Source organism: Mus musculus, chromosome 19 (assembly GCF_000001635.26).
Source record: "Mus musculus strain C57BL/6J chromosome 19, GRCm38.p6 C57BL/6J".
Lineage (NCBI taxonomy): Eukaryota > Metazoa > Chordata > Mammalia > Rodentia > Muridae > Mus > Mus musculus.
In genome coordinates this window covers 38,457,920-38,474,246 of record NC_000085.6, presented here as the reverse complement: position 1 = coordinate 38,474,246, position 16,327 = coordinate 38,457,920, and the positions used below count along the sequence as shown (strand labels likewise).

Here is a 16,327-nt window from a genome sequence, read left to right as displayed (position 1 = left end):
GGCTATAGTAGAATACAGTCTACCAAACAACAACAAAACTACCATCTTCATCAGGTCGGCTGAGCCTGCATGCAGGAGACCACTAATGGGCCTGTTGACTGTCAATGTCCCCTCAGTTAGGAGGAAGGACAGAGGGGTCATTGGAGCCTCCCTCACCTGAGATGTGGGCAGCTGCTTCCTACACACACACCCCACACCCATCTGCGTACAAATCTACCTCGATTACATGTGACATCAGGGCCCTGGGAGTTGCTAAAGTATATAAACTGGGAAGAGATAACTGAAGAGAAAGCACCTATGGAGCTAGCTGTCCTCCATGCTGGGCTGAGACTCTTTGGTGGTATCTGCTTTGGAGTCACTCACACTCGTGTTCTCCTTACCCATGCTCCTCAGAACGTCCAATAAACTCATAGGCTCCACAACTTAGACTCTGGAGTAATTACAGTTTGCTTTGTCTTCGGAACCTTAAAAAGGGAGGTGGATATTTGTTCATGTGTCCCCTAGGAAGGAATTCTCCCAAACCAGCATCATATTCCATTTATTCCCCAAGCTAAGAATGTTCTGAGTTTCTATGAAGTTTTGGGTCAGCCTATTTGTGACCTGCCATGTTCACTAGACAAGCAACTTCCAGAAAATCGCCGTGCTAGCTTTCACATGAGCCACACCGCCACACATTTTTTGCCCACTGTGATTTTCAATAATATTCAAATCGTGTTATAAAGTGCACACTTATTTTGCATTCCACTTGGTGAACGTTCGATAGCCTTAGACACTTTAAGGTTCTTATGATGTTGGTGACTAAATCTGTGCTAAAGAAGCAAGCATGGCAGCCAGTAATGGTCATTGTTGCTATTTACTATGTACCAAGCCCTGTGCACTATCTACCTGAGTCAATGATTCATTAGCCTTTTTTTAAAATGGAATTTTTAAAAAATGGAATTAAAGGCTGAGACTTCTGGTAGGGGAATTTGTCCAAGACCAAGTTTACACAGCTAGTAAGCAGAAGACCTACTTTTCTAAGTCGTGATGGATTGTCTGTGCCATGATGTGGCTGTGACTGACATCTGTCACTCCAGTAATCACCAGGGTTGATTCAGCTGATCTAGCCAGGGAGGTACCCCCTTCTTGTCTCTCACGGAGATGTGTATATCTTTCCTGATGTGTGCATTTTCCCCAAGGCTACGCACTCTGTACCAAAAGGCTGGTTTTGTAAAGAATCTTCAAATAGCTGTGCCCTGCTAGTAGAACCTCTAAGCAAGCTCTCAATACCCGGATATGTTTTCCTGACAATGCTAATGGTTAGGAGACCCTAACCTACCTGTCCCCCATCCCCATTACAAAGTCCGCCTGAACAACCTGTCTTTCAGATATGGCTTTTATCTGATCTCACTGAACAACTCTGAATTCGTAGTTTCAAGCTCATGAAAAGGAAACTTGGCAGCTGAGGGGCTGTTCACACGTGTGGGGGCCTGATAGAGTCACCTCTTCAGAAGAACTGAAATAAACTCCTGGGTGGGGGCTGGAGAAGGGGTGGGGAGCGGTGAGCAATGAAGCCCCGGAGATGGGATAGAAGATGGTGACTGCTGAAAGATCCCAGATCATCACTATAGAAGTGGATCTGACAGCCAAGCCCAGCACTGAAGGTAAGGACCCCGGGGTGGGAGGATGAAGGACCCAGGCGTGGGAGGGGGAGTAAAAGTGAGGGAAGGGCAGTTTGTGTGTGGGTGCCCCTCACTTGTGCTTAGGGACACAGATTCAAAGGCCTTTGATCACGGCCATGTGTCTTAAGAGTTTTAATGCTATGAATAGACACCATAACCACTGCAACTCAAGACAACATTCAGTAGGGCTGGCTTACCAGTTCAGAGGTTCAGTCCATTATCATCATGGCAGCATGCAGGTAGGCATGGTGCAGAAGGAGCTGAGAGTTCTACGTCATCTGAAGGTCACTAGAAGACTGGCTTCTAAACAGTTAGGAGGAGAGTATTAAAGTCTATTTCCACAGTGACACACCTAATCAAACAAGGCAACATCTACTTCAACAAGGCCACACCTCCAAATAGTGCCACTCCCTGGGACCAGCACATACATACTATCATGCCATGTCTCCCCTATGCCTGGGGAATCATTAGACACCTTTTAAGCAGAGCAGTTCATACCTAACAGCAGTTACTGAGGCTCATGTGGGCGACACCACAGGAGCAAGCCCCGACACTCCCATTACATTGGGTTGCCAAAGGGACTCAGATGATCTTTCCAATCCTGCCCTCCAATTATGAAAACTTGGGACAGTTCCTTGCCTGGGAAGTGAGACCACCCTGTATTTAGGTTTAACTTCAGTCACAGAGTTAGACCAAAGTGAGCAGTAGAGAGCAAAGCACTCAAGTTAAAACCAACAACCCCAGCTCTTGAGAGGCAGAGGCAGGCAGATCTCTGTACGTTTGAATCCAGCCTGGTCTACATAATGAACTCCAGGTTGTCCAGGACCACACAGTAACCCTGTCTTGAAAAACAAAAAAGCAAAACAAGAGTAATTCAAATATATCCTGAGTGTGAGTCTGTTTGTAAGAATCTTTTAACATCTCTCTTGTCTTCACCACAAAATACCCATGGAAGGAGTTACAGAGACAAAGTGTGGGGCAGAGACTGAAGGAATGACCATCCAGAGACTGCTCCACCTGGGGATCCATCCCATAAACAACCACAGAACCCAGACACTATTGTGAATGCCAACAAGAGCTTGATGACAAGAGCCTGATATAGCTGTCTCCTGGGAAGCTCTGCCAGAGCCTTACCAATAAAGATGTGGATGCTCACAGCTGTGGACTGAGCACAGGATCCCCAATGAAGGAGCTAGAGAAAGGACCCAAGGAGCTGAAGGGGTTTGCAGCCCCATAGGAGGAACAACAATATGAACTAACCAGTACCCCAGAGCTCCCTGGAACTAAACCACCAACCAAAGGGTACACATGGAGGGACTCATGGCTCCAGCTCTATATGTAGCAGAGGATGGCCTAGTTGGTCATCAATGGGAGGAGAGGCCCTTGGTACTGTGAGGGCTTGATGCCCCAGTGTAGGGAAATGCCAGGGCCAGGAAGAGGGAGTGGGTGGGTTGGTGAGAAGGGGGAGGGGGAGGGGGCTTATGGAGGGGAAACAAGGAAAGGACACATTCACTACTTCCAAAGGGTGGCACATGAGTATTATTTAAGGTGCCATTACTCAGATTTTAGCCAGAGAAGTTGAGGCCTTTCTTACATTCTGATCCCTCAGTAGCTGTCCTGAAGTGTTATATACGCCAGGCACTATTTTAGTTCAGGGAGTCTAGGGACAGAAAGGTAAAGCCCAGGCAGGAAGTAGCAGAATGAGTGTTGGGTTCAGAAAATCCCTCCCCAGAGCCAATGACTACGGTTGTTCTGTCTCTGATGACCCAGCTTCCTCCTGAGCTCCTGGTACTGATGGTGGCATCTGAGTTTAGCTATTTTACAGCTCGCTATGCTCCTCAGACTCGGGCTCACACTGGAACATGCCAGTGTGGCCTCTGCTTAACCACACACTCCGTAGGCAGGCCAAGCTTTGGAGTGGTTTGGGGTCAACTGAACACATTAAATTATTAACTCTAGGAAGGAAGAAAGGGAGTGAGAGAGGGGAGAAGGGGAGAGAGAGAGAGACAGAGAGAGAGAGGTAGGTCAGCCTTTGACCATGGTGAACCACGAGGAAACAATTCTTGAGAGCTAGCTGGACCTGTTCCTGCAGCCTTTACTCGGTATTGAAAAGCATTGCTTTTATAAGCGGGACCGTGAGTCATGCTTCTCCTGTTTTTATTGAGTACACGGAAGCAACAGTTAATGCAAGTTGGTCCAAACTCCAAGGCTAATTCCACTGCTGGAAGAGCAGTCAAGCTCAGATTTATTAGAAGCCAGAGGAGGCTCTGACACAGTTCATTAATGCTTTTCATTTTTCATCTCTGTTAAGCGCAACACTGTCTGGTAAGCCAGCCAACACAGACCAGACACTTTCCTCAAAGCAACGGTTCCTAGTCTGAGCCCATGTTCACTGGGGAATCCTGCAGGTAGGGTTCCTGTGTCCTGTGGATACACACCACTAGTCAACAGCCACCAAGAAATAAGCAAAGACACTCAGTTACTGCTCCAAAGGTGGCATTCAATTCTCACCCTTCCATTGGTCAGAAACACCTTGGGCTGTCACCTGTTCACCTAGCAACAACCCTGTTTACCTAGCAACAATCCGCTGGTCCCATTGCCTGTATTCTAGCCCTTCACAGCCTTTTGTCAAACTGAATCCAGACTGGGCTTTTCAAATTGTGGGTCCTAAAATGTTCACATTCTACTCAGAACCTGTGTGGCTCCGCTCTCCCTCAGAGGCCCGCCTTAACAGGAAGTTCTCCTTGCCTCCTCTTGTCTTCCATACTTACCTCCAACAGCTGATTAGGTTTGATTGCTTTCTGTCACCACCATTGAATGTCCCATGAGGTTACTGACTAGTTATACCATTTAACTAGTATCCATAGTAACTAGATTAGTATCTGGCACATAGTAGGTGCTCAATAAGGGAATGTAGAATTGTAGTTAAGATGTCACCTGAACTTTTTTTGTAGCTTCTGCAATTCCTCACCATCACAAATAAGGGTTCTCTCTCTCTCCCTCTCTCTCTCTCTCCCTCCCTCCCTCCCCCTCCCTCCCTCTCCCTCTTTCTTTCTCTCTTTCTCTCTTTCTCTCTTTCTCTTTCTCTCTTTCTCTCTTTCTCCCTCTCCCTCTTTCTCTTTCTTTCTTTCTCCCTCTCCCTCTTTCTCTTTCTCTCTTCCTCTCTTCCTCTCTTCCTCTCTTCCTCTCTTTCTCTCTTTCTCTCTTTCTCCCTCTCCCTCTTTCTCTCTTTCTCTCTTTCTCTCTTTCCCTCTCTCCACCCCACAAACCCTGGCCCTCCTTGTTGGTCACTTGATGCATCCTAAGTGTAGAGTCTGATAGCAAGAGGGATGAAGGGATGGTATAAAGCACGAGTATACTTCCTGTCTACTTCTGACTATGGGGATTAGCACCTAAGAACAGGAGTCTATGAATCCCTAGAAATTAAAGGTTTAATGGTATGTGGATGAATTTCTAAGGACAGTTCATGGCTTTCATCAGATTTGCATAAAGGCCCAGACACAGACGTACTTCGGAATCATTGAGGTATGTCCCTGAATCTCAAGATTAAGATTCTCTTTGTTTTTAAAACAAGGATTAGCACCAGGAAATATGAAGATGTGGCCAGGTTACATACATAGAACACCAGTACACATGGTGAAAGGATTCAGCTAATTAACATGGCTAAGCAAGCTTAGGCCTCATCCCCACAATTATAGCTACAGTTATTGAAAATTAAGCAGACCAAATTTGTCCTGAGGGTATACGTCTATAACAGAAATATAGATATGCACAAGGTCATTCAATAAATCACTGTAACACTAAACTATAAAATACTGAAAATAGCCCGTCACCTTTAAAAAGATTGTTGACTAAATGTAGCTATATCCCTTCAGCATAATACCATACAAACAACAATGGACGCATCGTGCTTCGGTTAGATGGTGTGGGCCAGAGGAGAAGGGAGGATTACAAAAGAGAAGAGAGCTTTGGGATGATAGCTCCTTGATTGCATTGGTGGCTGTCAATTTGACTACATCTGGAATTAACTACAACCCAAGTGTCTGGGTACACCTGGGAGAGGTTTGTTTGTTTGTTTGTTTGTTTGTTTAATTAAATTATTTGAAGTGGGAAGACCTACTTCTCATCCCTATCTTTTGAGGTGGGAAGATTCATTCACCTTCAATGTGGGCCACACCTTCTGGTGGCAACCTGTATAAAGGGCATGAAGAAGGGAGTTCTGTCTGCCTGCTTGCTCTAGCTCTTGCTGGCAAGTCCATTCTTTAACTGGCAGTAGAGTCTATGTCTTCTTGGCATATACTGAAGACCAGCTGAGACATCCAACCTTGTGAACTGAACAACTACTGGATTTGGGGACTTTCTATTGGTAGATAGCCGTTGTTAGACTAGCTCAATCAAAGTCTTTAAAACACTCTAATAAATACCCCCACTCTGTGTGTTTGTGTGTGTGTGTGTGTGTGTGTGTGTGTGTGTGTGTGTGTTTTCAATCAGTTCTGTGTCCCCTAAAGACCTTGACTAATACAGTGGCTTACAAATGCATACACCTGTAAAAATGTGTCAAATTACACCTTTTGATTATAGATAGTATAAATCAATAATATATTGATGAAGCTGTTTGACCAAAGCAATCTACAAAAGAATGTTTAAATTATGCTTCGCATTATACAGGAAAATGAAAATGGAAGAAAAGACACAGATTTTTGCTTATTTAGAGGTAATAGAAACTGATATAGTTCAAATGGTTTACCAGAGGAAGAGGGGGGGGAAAGGATGAAAAAAAAAGGAGGTAAATAATATGAAAAATATGGCCACAAATTCTTTGACAGCATTCTGTTAAATAAAGGTGGGAGGAGGGGCTGGAGAGATGGTCCTCCTGGAGAGAACCTGTGTGTTAACTCCCAGCAAACAACCAGTTCCAGGGGAACCTATGCCCTCATCTGTCCCCCTAAGGCACAGTGGGCACATAGCACACAGACATATATGCAGATAAAACACCCATATACATAAAATGGAAATCAATCTCAAAAAAATATTTTTAAGGTGGGAAGAACCCTATGAGATTATCCCAAGCCACACTGTATGTCAAGTGGTGTTGTCTTTATTCAGATCTTTTTAAAATGGTCATATTGTTCCGAGTTCATGGGTGCAAGTTTCCTGACAGATATAGGTGTCCTGGTCCTCTGGATCTTACAGTCTTTCCTCTTTCTCTCTTCTGTGGTATCTCTGAGAGTTTGGTATAGAGCTTGTAGGTGCATCAGTTGACCTATGGTCAATGGTCCTCTACATTTTGACCAGCTGGGCTCTCTGTAGTGGTCTCTGCTAGATGAAGCACTACTGGCAATATGACTGCACAGAAAGGAAGAACCAGTCTTCTCCAGGAGTGACCTGTGGCATTGACCATCTAATACTGTAATTGGTCATCTAATACCAAGTAATTAGCCCTAAAAATAAATACACAAGCAACACTGAATAGATTCAGCAGTTCGTGTGTGTGTATATGCATTTATATATATAAATATATACATATATTTATAATACATATATACACAAATACATAAACATACATGTACAGTATATTTTAGTATTATGTACAATATATAATATATATGTGCAATATATCATGTATTATATAATATATAATAATATATAGTATCATATAATATATGTAATAATATATATAGTATTATATAATATATAATAGTTATACACACACACACACACACACATATATATATATATATGAAAAAGGCCACAAATTTGAGAGGGAGAGCATGAAAATGGCTGGAAAAGAATAATGTACTATACATTTCAAAAAGATTACGTTTTTTTGTTTGTTTTTTTGAGACAGGGTTTTTCTATGTGACAAACAGTCTTGGCTGTCCTGAAACTCACTCTGCAGACCTGGCTGGCCTCAAACTCAGATATCTACCTGCCTCTTCCTCCTGAGGGCTAGATTAAAGGTGTACGCCACCACTGCCCGGCCAAGTAACTTTTTAAGAAGGGAGAAAGCTGAGCGTGATAGCAAAGACCTGCATCCCAAGCAAGGCTGAGGCAAGGCTGAGGCAGGACGACTTTGTTGAGTTGGAGGTTAGCCTAGGTTACATAGTGAGAGCTAGACCATCCTGGACTAGAGAGTGAGTTCTTAACTAAAAACAAAACAACAAAAACCCACCAAGTGCCTGGAGACAGCATCTAGACACTTGCTGCTCTTGCAAGACCAGCGTTTGATTCCCAGGCCCACTTGGCAGCTCACAGCTGCCAGTCACTGCAGTCCCGGGGGATTTGCCTCCCTCTGTCGGCCTCCTTGAACACTGTACTCACATAGTACACACATGTATGCAGGCAAAGGGTTCACACACATAAAATAGAAATAAATCTTTAAAGCAAACGTAAAAGGTGGAAGAGAGCCCTGTTCATGTCCCTGAACATGCACACATTCTGTGACTGCTCCAAACAGAATCCACTGGAAGTGATGTCATGCTGCACTACAGGCTGGGAGTTTAAGAGAAGATCCTTCCAATTACCTCAGTGCCCCCAAGTGCCACCTGAGAACCACCAAGAAGTGACCCTGCTCCAAGACCAAGTTATCTTTTCTGAATTCTTTTGGTTGTTGTGGTGGTTTGGTTTGGTTTGGTTTTGGTTTTGTATTTTTGGTTTTCGAGATGGTTTGTGTGTGTGTTTGTGTGTAGCCTTGGCTGTCCTGGAACTTGCTCTGTAGACCAGGCTGGCCTCAAACTCATAGAGATCCGCCTACCTCTGCCTCCCAAGTGCTGGGATTAAAGGCGTGTGCCACCACTGCTTGGCTCTTCTCTGAATTCTTTTTTTTTAAAATATTTATTTATTATTTATATGTAAGTACACTGTAGCTGTCTTCAGACACACCAGTAGAGGGTGTCAGATGTCATTACAGATGGTTGTAAGCCACCATATGGTTGCTGGGATTTGAACTCAGGACCTTCGGAAGAACAGTCAGTGCTCTTAACTGCTGAGCCATCTCTCCAGCCCTCTTCTCTGAATTCTTAACCAACTAGATCAGAAGGTATAATAATAATAAATCATTGCTGTAAGCCTTAAAATTTTGCCTTTTAAAAAATGTGTGTGTATATATATATAACTTAACCTGAATTTGAAAAGATTAAATACATCTGAAACAAATTGGGATTGCCTCTTCCCAGAGCTGTAACATTTGTATTAACTGTTTATTGCAACTTAACAACCACACACACACACACACACACCAAGTTAATAACATTTTATTTCTTTTTAACTTTGGAGCTGTTCCTTGCTCCTCATGATACCAACCAGCTTCACTCATCTGGCTGTCCTCAGCTGGGACTTCAGCCTCAGCACCTTGTTCTTCAGCCAACCTGTCCCTCCAGGTGGTGTCCCCGCCGCTGGATGTCTTTGCTGGCTTTTCTATCTGAGGTAGCGCCACTTGAGACCTTCTTACTTCTTTTCCTTTTTCTCCTTTATTTTTTCTTTTTGTTTGCTTGTTCAAAGATCACTCTTATTATTTTAAAATTGTGTGTATTTGGGTGTTTTGCTTGTATGTGTATCATGTACCACTTGCATGACCAGTGCCTGTGGAGGCCAAAAGAGAGTGTTATTATATCCCTTGGAAGAGAAGTTATGGATGGTTGTGACCTGCATATGGGGGTCTGGGTACTGAACCTGGCTCCTTTGAAAGAGCAGCAGTACTCTAAACCACCAAGTCTCATCTTTTTTTTTACTTTTGATACAGTGTCTCTACCTTAGTTAGGATTTCTATTGCTGTGAACACCATGAACAAAAAGCAAATTGGGGAACAGTGTTCATTCCGCTTATACCTCCATATTGTTGTTTATTATTGAAGGAAGTCAAGACAGGAACTCAAACAGGACATGATCCTGGAGGCAAGAGCTGATGCAGAGGCCATGGAGAGGTGATGCTTACTGGCTTGCTCCTCATGGCTTGCTCAGCTTGCTTTCCTATAGAACCAAGGACCATCAGCCCAGGGATAGCACCACCCACAGTGATCACTAATTGAGAAATAACTCACAAATGGATCTCATGGAGGCATTTCCTCACCTGAGGCTCCTTTCTCTGTGGTGACTCTAGCTTGTGTCAAGTTAACACAAAACCAGCCAGTCTTACTATGTACCCTAGGCTGGTGGCAAACTCACAATTCTCCTGTCTCAGCCTCCCAAGTGCTGGGATTATAGGCGTATACTGCCATCTCCAGTGCTGGGAATTCTTGGGTATGAAATACATGGCTCTTTTTTGGCTTATGTGAACACACATGATGGAGAGGCTAGGGATATGGTATCATAAAGTCATCACGGTTCAACTGACTGAACAAGAAAAATTGTGTGCCCGGGTATGGATATGTATATATTTGTGTGTGTGTGTGGGGGGGGGGGAGCCGCCCTCACATTCGCCGTTACAAGATGGCGCTGACATCCTGTGTTCTAAGTGGTAAACAAATAATCTGCGCATGTGCCAAGGGTAGTTTTCCACCCCATGTGCTCTGCCTTCCCCGTGACGACAACTCGGCCGATGGGCTGCAGCCAATCAGGGAGTAATACGTCCTAGGCGGAGAATAATTCTCCTTAAAAAGGGACGGGGTTTCGCCATTCTCCCTTTTGCACTCTTGCTCTGGCTCTTGCTCTCTTGCGCTCTGGCTCCTAAAGATGTAAGCAATAGAGCTCTTGCTCTGGCTCTTGCCTCTTGCTCCTGAAGATGTAAGCAATAAAGTTTTGCCGCAGAAGATTCCGGTTTGTTGCGTCTTTCCTGGCCGGTCGAGAACGCGTGTAAGATGTGTGTGTTCATATCTGTGTATATATGTATGGTGTGTGTGTGTGTGTGTGTGTGTGTGTGTGTGTGTGTTCAGAATAGAAAACAGAGCAAATGTGGGAAATATTGAAAGCAGGTGACTCCAGCTGAGGAAGATACGCTTGGTATGTTTTTTTTTTTTTTTTCACCAACTTCTCTGCAAACCTAAAACTTTCAAAATAAAAAGTTGGAGGAAAAACAACGGTAGAAAAGTAAACAGTTAAGGAAAAGCAAACATCACTTTGTGTCTATTAAACCAGTTCTTCCCACCTCACTGTGGTTTGTTTTTTGAAATAACATCAAGCGCTGCCAAGGTGGTGGGGAGGCTGATCCGCACAAATTGCTAGTGGCCCAACCACAGGCTCAGACCTGGGACCAAAATGTAGCATCATATAGGAATTCTTTCACGCCGTAGAAACGGTTGCTTCTCCCATAATTCTTTTCAAGGAATTAGGCTGACAAAAGAAAAATGATGATAATATAATAATAACAATAATAATAATAACAAAAATCCTGGAGATTAGAAATGAAAACACTATAAATGTTTGGTAGGTTAGGTTTAAGAAATTACACACTTTTACTAAATGGTGTGCTACACAAGCGCTAAACACGGACTTTAGGGTTCCGTGAAATGAAAAGCAAAAACCGGGCTGCTGAAGTGGCTCAGCAGGAAAGATGCTTGTCACGAGTTCAATCCCCACAACCTCCATAAAGATGAAGGTAGAGAACTGACTCCACACATCTGTCCTCTGACCTCTACATATGCACTGTAGCACCTGTTCTTCTACACAGACACGTCATGCACAGCACTGTGTGCACGCGTGTGCATGTGTGTGCACACAAACGCAAATTTAAGCATGCAGTAATGATAAACATTTTTAAGAATTGTGATTAACATTTAATGAAATATGAAATGTGAAACTATATGATTACAATTTGAATATTAAAAAGCATGGAGATACATGAATAAGACTAAGATCTTTTATATAAACATTTAATTCGCTGAGTTAGGGTTTCAGAAATATGAATCTTCCCATTAGTCATTTGAAGCTGCCCAAATATATGCAATAGAGAAAAAACTCAAGAAAGCTACATTAATTTCCATATAAACTAGTGGAAAGGCAGCTTGCTTCGGGGTACGCTGTTTGTGGCAATGATTCTAAATATCAAATAAATAAGCATGAAAAAAAAAAAAAGAGTCTGAAGCCAGGGAGATAGCCTAAGATGAAAAAGAAAGCTGGAGAGAACGTGGCCAGCGTGGCTGGATCCTGAACGTTCTCTTCCTCTTGATGCTGGCTTTCCACTACTACCTTATAAGACATAATTTGCATAAGAAACAAACAGTGAAACCCACAGCTCATATTCATTAGGCACTTTTGTGTGCTGTGTGTGTGTGTGTGTGTGTGTGTGTGTGTGTGTGTGTGTGTGTGTGTGTGTGATCTAAGCTAGATATTACCACTGCTGCTTAAGAAGGAGCTGTGGGATAAACAGGCAATGGGCTGTTCTTTGCACTGAAGCTGCTTTTCTGCACCTTTCTTAGGAGACCCTGTCCGCTGCACACAGCATCTTCAATCCTGCTGCAGGGAACTTATCATCATTCTTAGTTTATTTGTATTTGTGTGTGTGTGTGTGTGTAAGTGAGCATGCATAAGGGTGTCCATTGAAGCCCCTCAAAGACAAGATGACATTGTCTCCCCCGGACTGGAGTTAGAGCAGGCTGCAAGCCATGGAACATGGGTGCTGAGAACTGAACTCAGGTCCTTCAGGTGAACAGCAGGTGCTTTTAGCCACAGAGCCATGTCTCTAGCCCTGGGTCACTGCTTTTTTTTTTTTTTTTTTTTTTGCTTTAAAATTAGTTTGTGTGTATGGTTGTTTTGTGTTTGTGTACGTATGTACACCACTTGTGTGCCTGGAGCCCATAGAGGCTAGAAATGGGTATTGGCTCCCCTGAAATTAGTTACAGACAGTTGTGAACCATCCTGTGGGTCCTAGGACTGGAACATGGGTCCTCTGGAAGAGCAGCCAGTGCTCTTAACCACTGAGCCACCTGTCCAGCCCCTGCACACTGCCTTTAAACAACAAAATGTGATGCAAGTGACCTAAGACTTCTGAAGTTACCAAGCCTTACAGTTTTAGCCTGATTATAAGAACAATTATATTATTCCCTGCAGCATCTCACATTGCCTGCTGTGTTTCAGCGACCCAACAGTTATTTTTAAATGGATAAAATACCCAGGACAAGAATGACATCAGGTTCCAGGGGTATAAAGATATACATACACATGTGTGTGTGTGTGTGTGTGTGTGTGTGTGTGTGTGTGGTCAGATCCTTAGAAACCACTTAAGGAACTCAGATTAAACATGTCAATGAGTCCAGAAGCCATCATAACAGAAAGGTGCAAAGTGAATGGCAGTGAGGAGCTCAGGAGTGCCTTACAATCAGGACACGTGAGTTGGATACACAGGACAGTGTCAAGGGAGTGAGCCTTGAGGGCAGCAAGGTTCAAACGTGCCAACAGAGCAATGACATGAAAGATGGATCTGGAGACCTCCATGGTTTGGGAAATGAACGTATGACAATATTTTAACATTGGTCATTAGAGAGACCATTGGGCCGGCATGTCCCGACTAGGGTGGGAAAGAGTCTTGGTGCTTTAGAACAGGGGATCTTCTTATTCAAGTGTGGGGAGAGAATAGAGGCTCCAATTCTCAGTTTCTGGGAAATTTGGGGTATTTCCTTTTTGTTTTCTACTGTTATGCTCAAGTCCTGGCAAAGACTGGGTGTTCCCCGAGCGATTCAGACAGCCTGGCAAGGCAGTGACACAGACAGCCAAAACTGAACAGGCTCCCCAATTGTTCCCAGGACTTGCTGTTCTTTAGCTTTTTGCCCCGAGGGGCTCTGGAGCCTGGGGTATGCAGGCCTGGTATTATCTGTGGGAACAAAATTAGACTCTGAGCCATGGAAAAGGGGCCACACAAGGGGCATATGGGTGTGTACCCCAAATATATAAATGTGTAGCCCTTGATGCATTCTTGCCCTTGCAGTAGAGATTGGATAGCTGTTTCCCACGAAGCTAAACACGGAAAAGAACTGCAGGCGAACAAATTGGTGTCTCCAAAACACTCCGCTGTCTTTCATCATCTAGAAATCAGATTGCAACTTACTGCCTTCTGTAATGAGATTAAAGCAATCAGTGGGCAATCGGTCTTAGTAACATAATATCCGCCCAAAGGAGAACCTCTAAGTTAGTTTGAACTCCAAATGACTCAAACTATAATGCTCCCATCTTCTCCGTCCTTCTTAGGCCGTTCCCATTGAACTCTGTCTTAATTTAGCATAAGGGATATTCATCTTAATAAACTCTGTAAGTAGACATTCTGCCACGAGACCTGTGGCTCTGCCATTCTGCCTGTTCTCTTCCCTAGGTTTATAAGAAAGTCACTTTTCAGTGACTTTCAGTTTGCCTTCAGTAGCCAATCTCTCTCCTAAGGAGGTCAAGTATGTTCCAATTACAGAAAAAAAAAAAGTTATCCAAATCACAGCAGCCCGTGTCTGGGCAGCTTAATCTTCCAGAATAACCAATACTATTTTCAAAGAGAGATGACACTATGCAAGGGTCTCCAGTAGCAAGCAAATAGAATAATTGAGGAATTAAACTGGGCACAAATATGCCCCCAGAAGGGAAGAGAGATGAATTAGCATGTTCTCAGCTCAGCTCTGCCCTTCTAAGAAAGTGACTAGACTCTCTCACTCTCTGTTTCCCTCCCTGTAAATGGAGGATGAACCACCCATGTTAAGGGTAGAAGTTGGTAAGGATGGGAACGGGCTGGGATGTGGGAGGAAATCGCTGTCTACAAATGTTGTGACAATGAGCATTAATTGTCCATTTGGTACCTAGGAGGGAAGCGTCCAGACTCACCTGTGAGAGTTGTCTAGCTTAAGGTTAGCCTCTGAGAATGTCTGTGAGGGATTGTTCATTGACATAGGAAGAACCATCTTAATTGCAGGGTGGCTGTGCCCTGAGCAAGGAGATCCTGGACTGTACAGAATGGAGAGGGATAGATGAACACCAGCATGCAGGCATCAATCTATTGCTCTCTGTGATTGACTATGAATGTGCTGTGACCAGTTGCTTCAAGTTCCTGCGGCTTTGCCTGCTGCACGATGACGGACTGTAACGTGGAGTTGTGAAGCAGATAGACTTTTTTCTCTTCTATATGCTTTTATCAGGATATTTTGTCACTGTAACTAGCAAAATAATAATAATAATAAATAATAATAATATACAGCTGGTGTGATGTTTCTTTTTGGAGTAATAAAATGTTCGACAACTATGTAATTATTATGGTTGTACACTTTATGAATATACTAAAAAGCACTGAATTATATATACCTTAAAATACAGAATTTTATGGCATCTGAATTGCATCTCATTTTAAATTAAGAAACACTGTGTGTGTGTGAATGTGTGTATGTGTGTGTAGTGATGACGGTGAGCTATACATGTGCATGAAGGTCCTTACAGACACCACAAGAGGGCAGCAGATCTCTTGGCGCTTGAAGCGGTTGTGAGCTACTTGATGTGGGTGCTGGGAACTGAATCCCGGTCCCCCACAAGAACAGTGCACGCTCTTAACCACTGAGCAAGTCCTGAATCTCGCTTTTAAAATCAGGTCAGGTGATAGGCTTAAAAGGCAGTAAGAGAAGTGCACGTGAGGATGTCTGTAAAAGCATAGAGCGTCGTTTTTCAGGAATAGGGTGTGTTAACTTGGAACCTCTGTTCCTTGGTGCCGTTGTGCTATTGTTTTCTATTTGTTTTGAGTTCAAATACTCGAAAGCTGAGAATTGAGCACAGGTCCTTAGAACAAGAGATCCAACTGCCCCCCCCCCCCCCACCTCCCGTCTTTACTTTGGCACGTGTAAATAAGCATCCCCCTAGTTCTCTATTCTGTGGCAAAGGAAGTAGAATGTGGCCAACCTCCTGAGACAGCTTCTGCTCTGTCGCTACAGAAGGGTCAGTCTTCAGCTCTCTCTTCAAGTTCAAAACCCCCGTAGAACGGTTCCGGCTGACCTGTTTTGGTATGGCATCCAACCAGAAGTAGTAACAATGGCGCAGGAGCCCCATGTTTGCAAGAAAATTCTCCGGAATCACGAGAGGAGGTGAACTTCCCAGAAGAGGTGGACAGACTGCTGCTGCTTTCAGCAGACAAAGCAACAGAACGATGACTCTGACTTCCCAGTCTTAGAGCCAGAGGGATGTGAGCCAGCTCGGTGAGCCATCCAATCAATCACCTATCTCACTGAGCAGGAAGAACAAAACCAAGCAGCAAAATCAAGAGCAGTTCCCTGCTCTTCTGGCAGCCTGGTCACCACACACTGGCAATTCTCATATTTCATACCATACCAAAACCACCGGAACATGACAGAAATACAGACCTCGGGGCATCCACTCCAGATCTGCCAATTTAGGGAGCTGGTGCACATGAGTCTAACTTTAATTATAGGTGTGCCAGGTAATTCTATTGTTTGCTTGAGATTTACCATTAGAAAAAAATCCTGTTGCCCAGATACCCACCCCCACTCCTCTACCCCAAATCCTCCCAATCCCCCCCCACCCCCCTCCATGCCTGTATCACTGATATGGATATTTTGAGCTGTTGCCTGGATCCCCACCCCACCCCCTCTCCATGTGTATTGCTGATGGAGCATATTGTGAGCTGTGGTGATCTCTGAGGTGAGGCTAAGATCAAGAACTGCTAATTAGACTCAGCAGAGCACAGACTTAGGCCTGTTAGAGAGAGGAGAGTCTACAGCTCTTCTGAGACTCCAGGCACTGGTTCTTTTCCTGAAGTTC

General features: G+C 43.9%; 1 long non-coding RNA gene across 1 annotated transcript; it reads right to left on the bottom strand.

Annotated features, from left to right (window-relative positions):
* Positions 1–8,898: 8,898 nt before the first annotated feature.
* Positions 8,899–15,665, bottom strand: Gm46666 (predicted gene, 46666). Its single transcript, NR_166900.1, has 2 exons — positions 15,452–15,665; positions 8,899–10,927 (listed from the first exon to the last, which is right to left on the bottom strand). It is a non-coding gene; the product is annotated as a predicted gene, 46666 (long non-coding RNA).
* Positions 15,666–16,327: the final 662 nt, after the last annotated feature.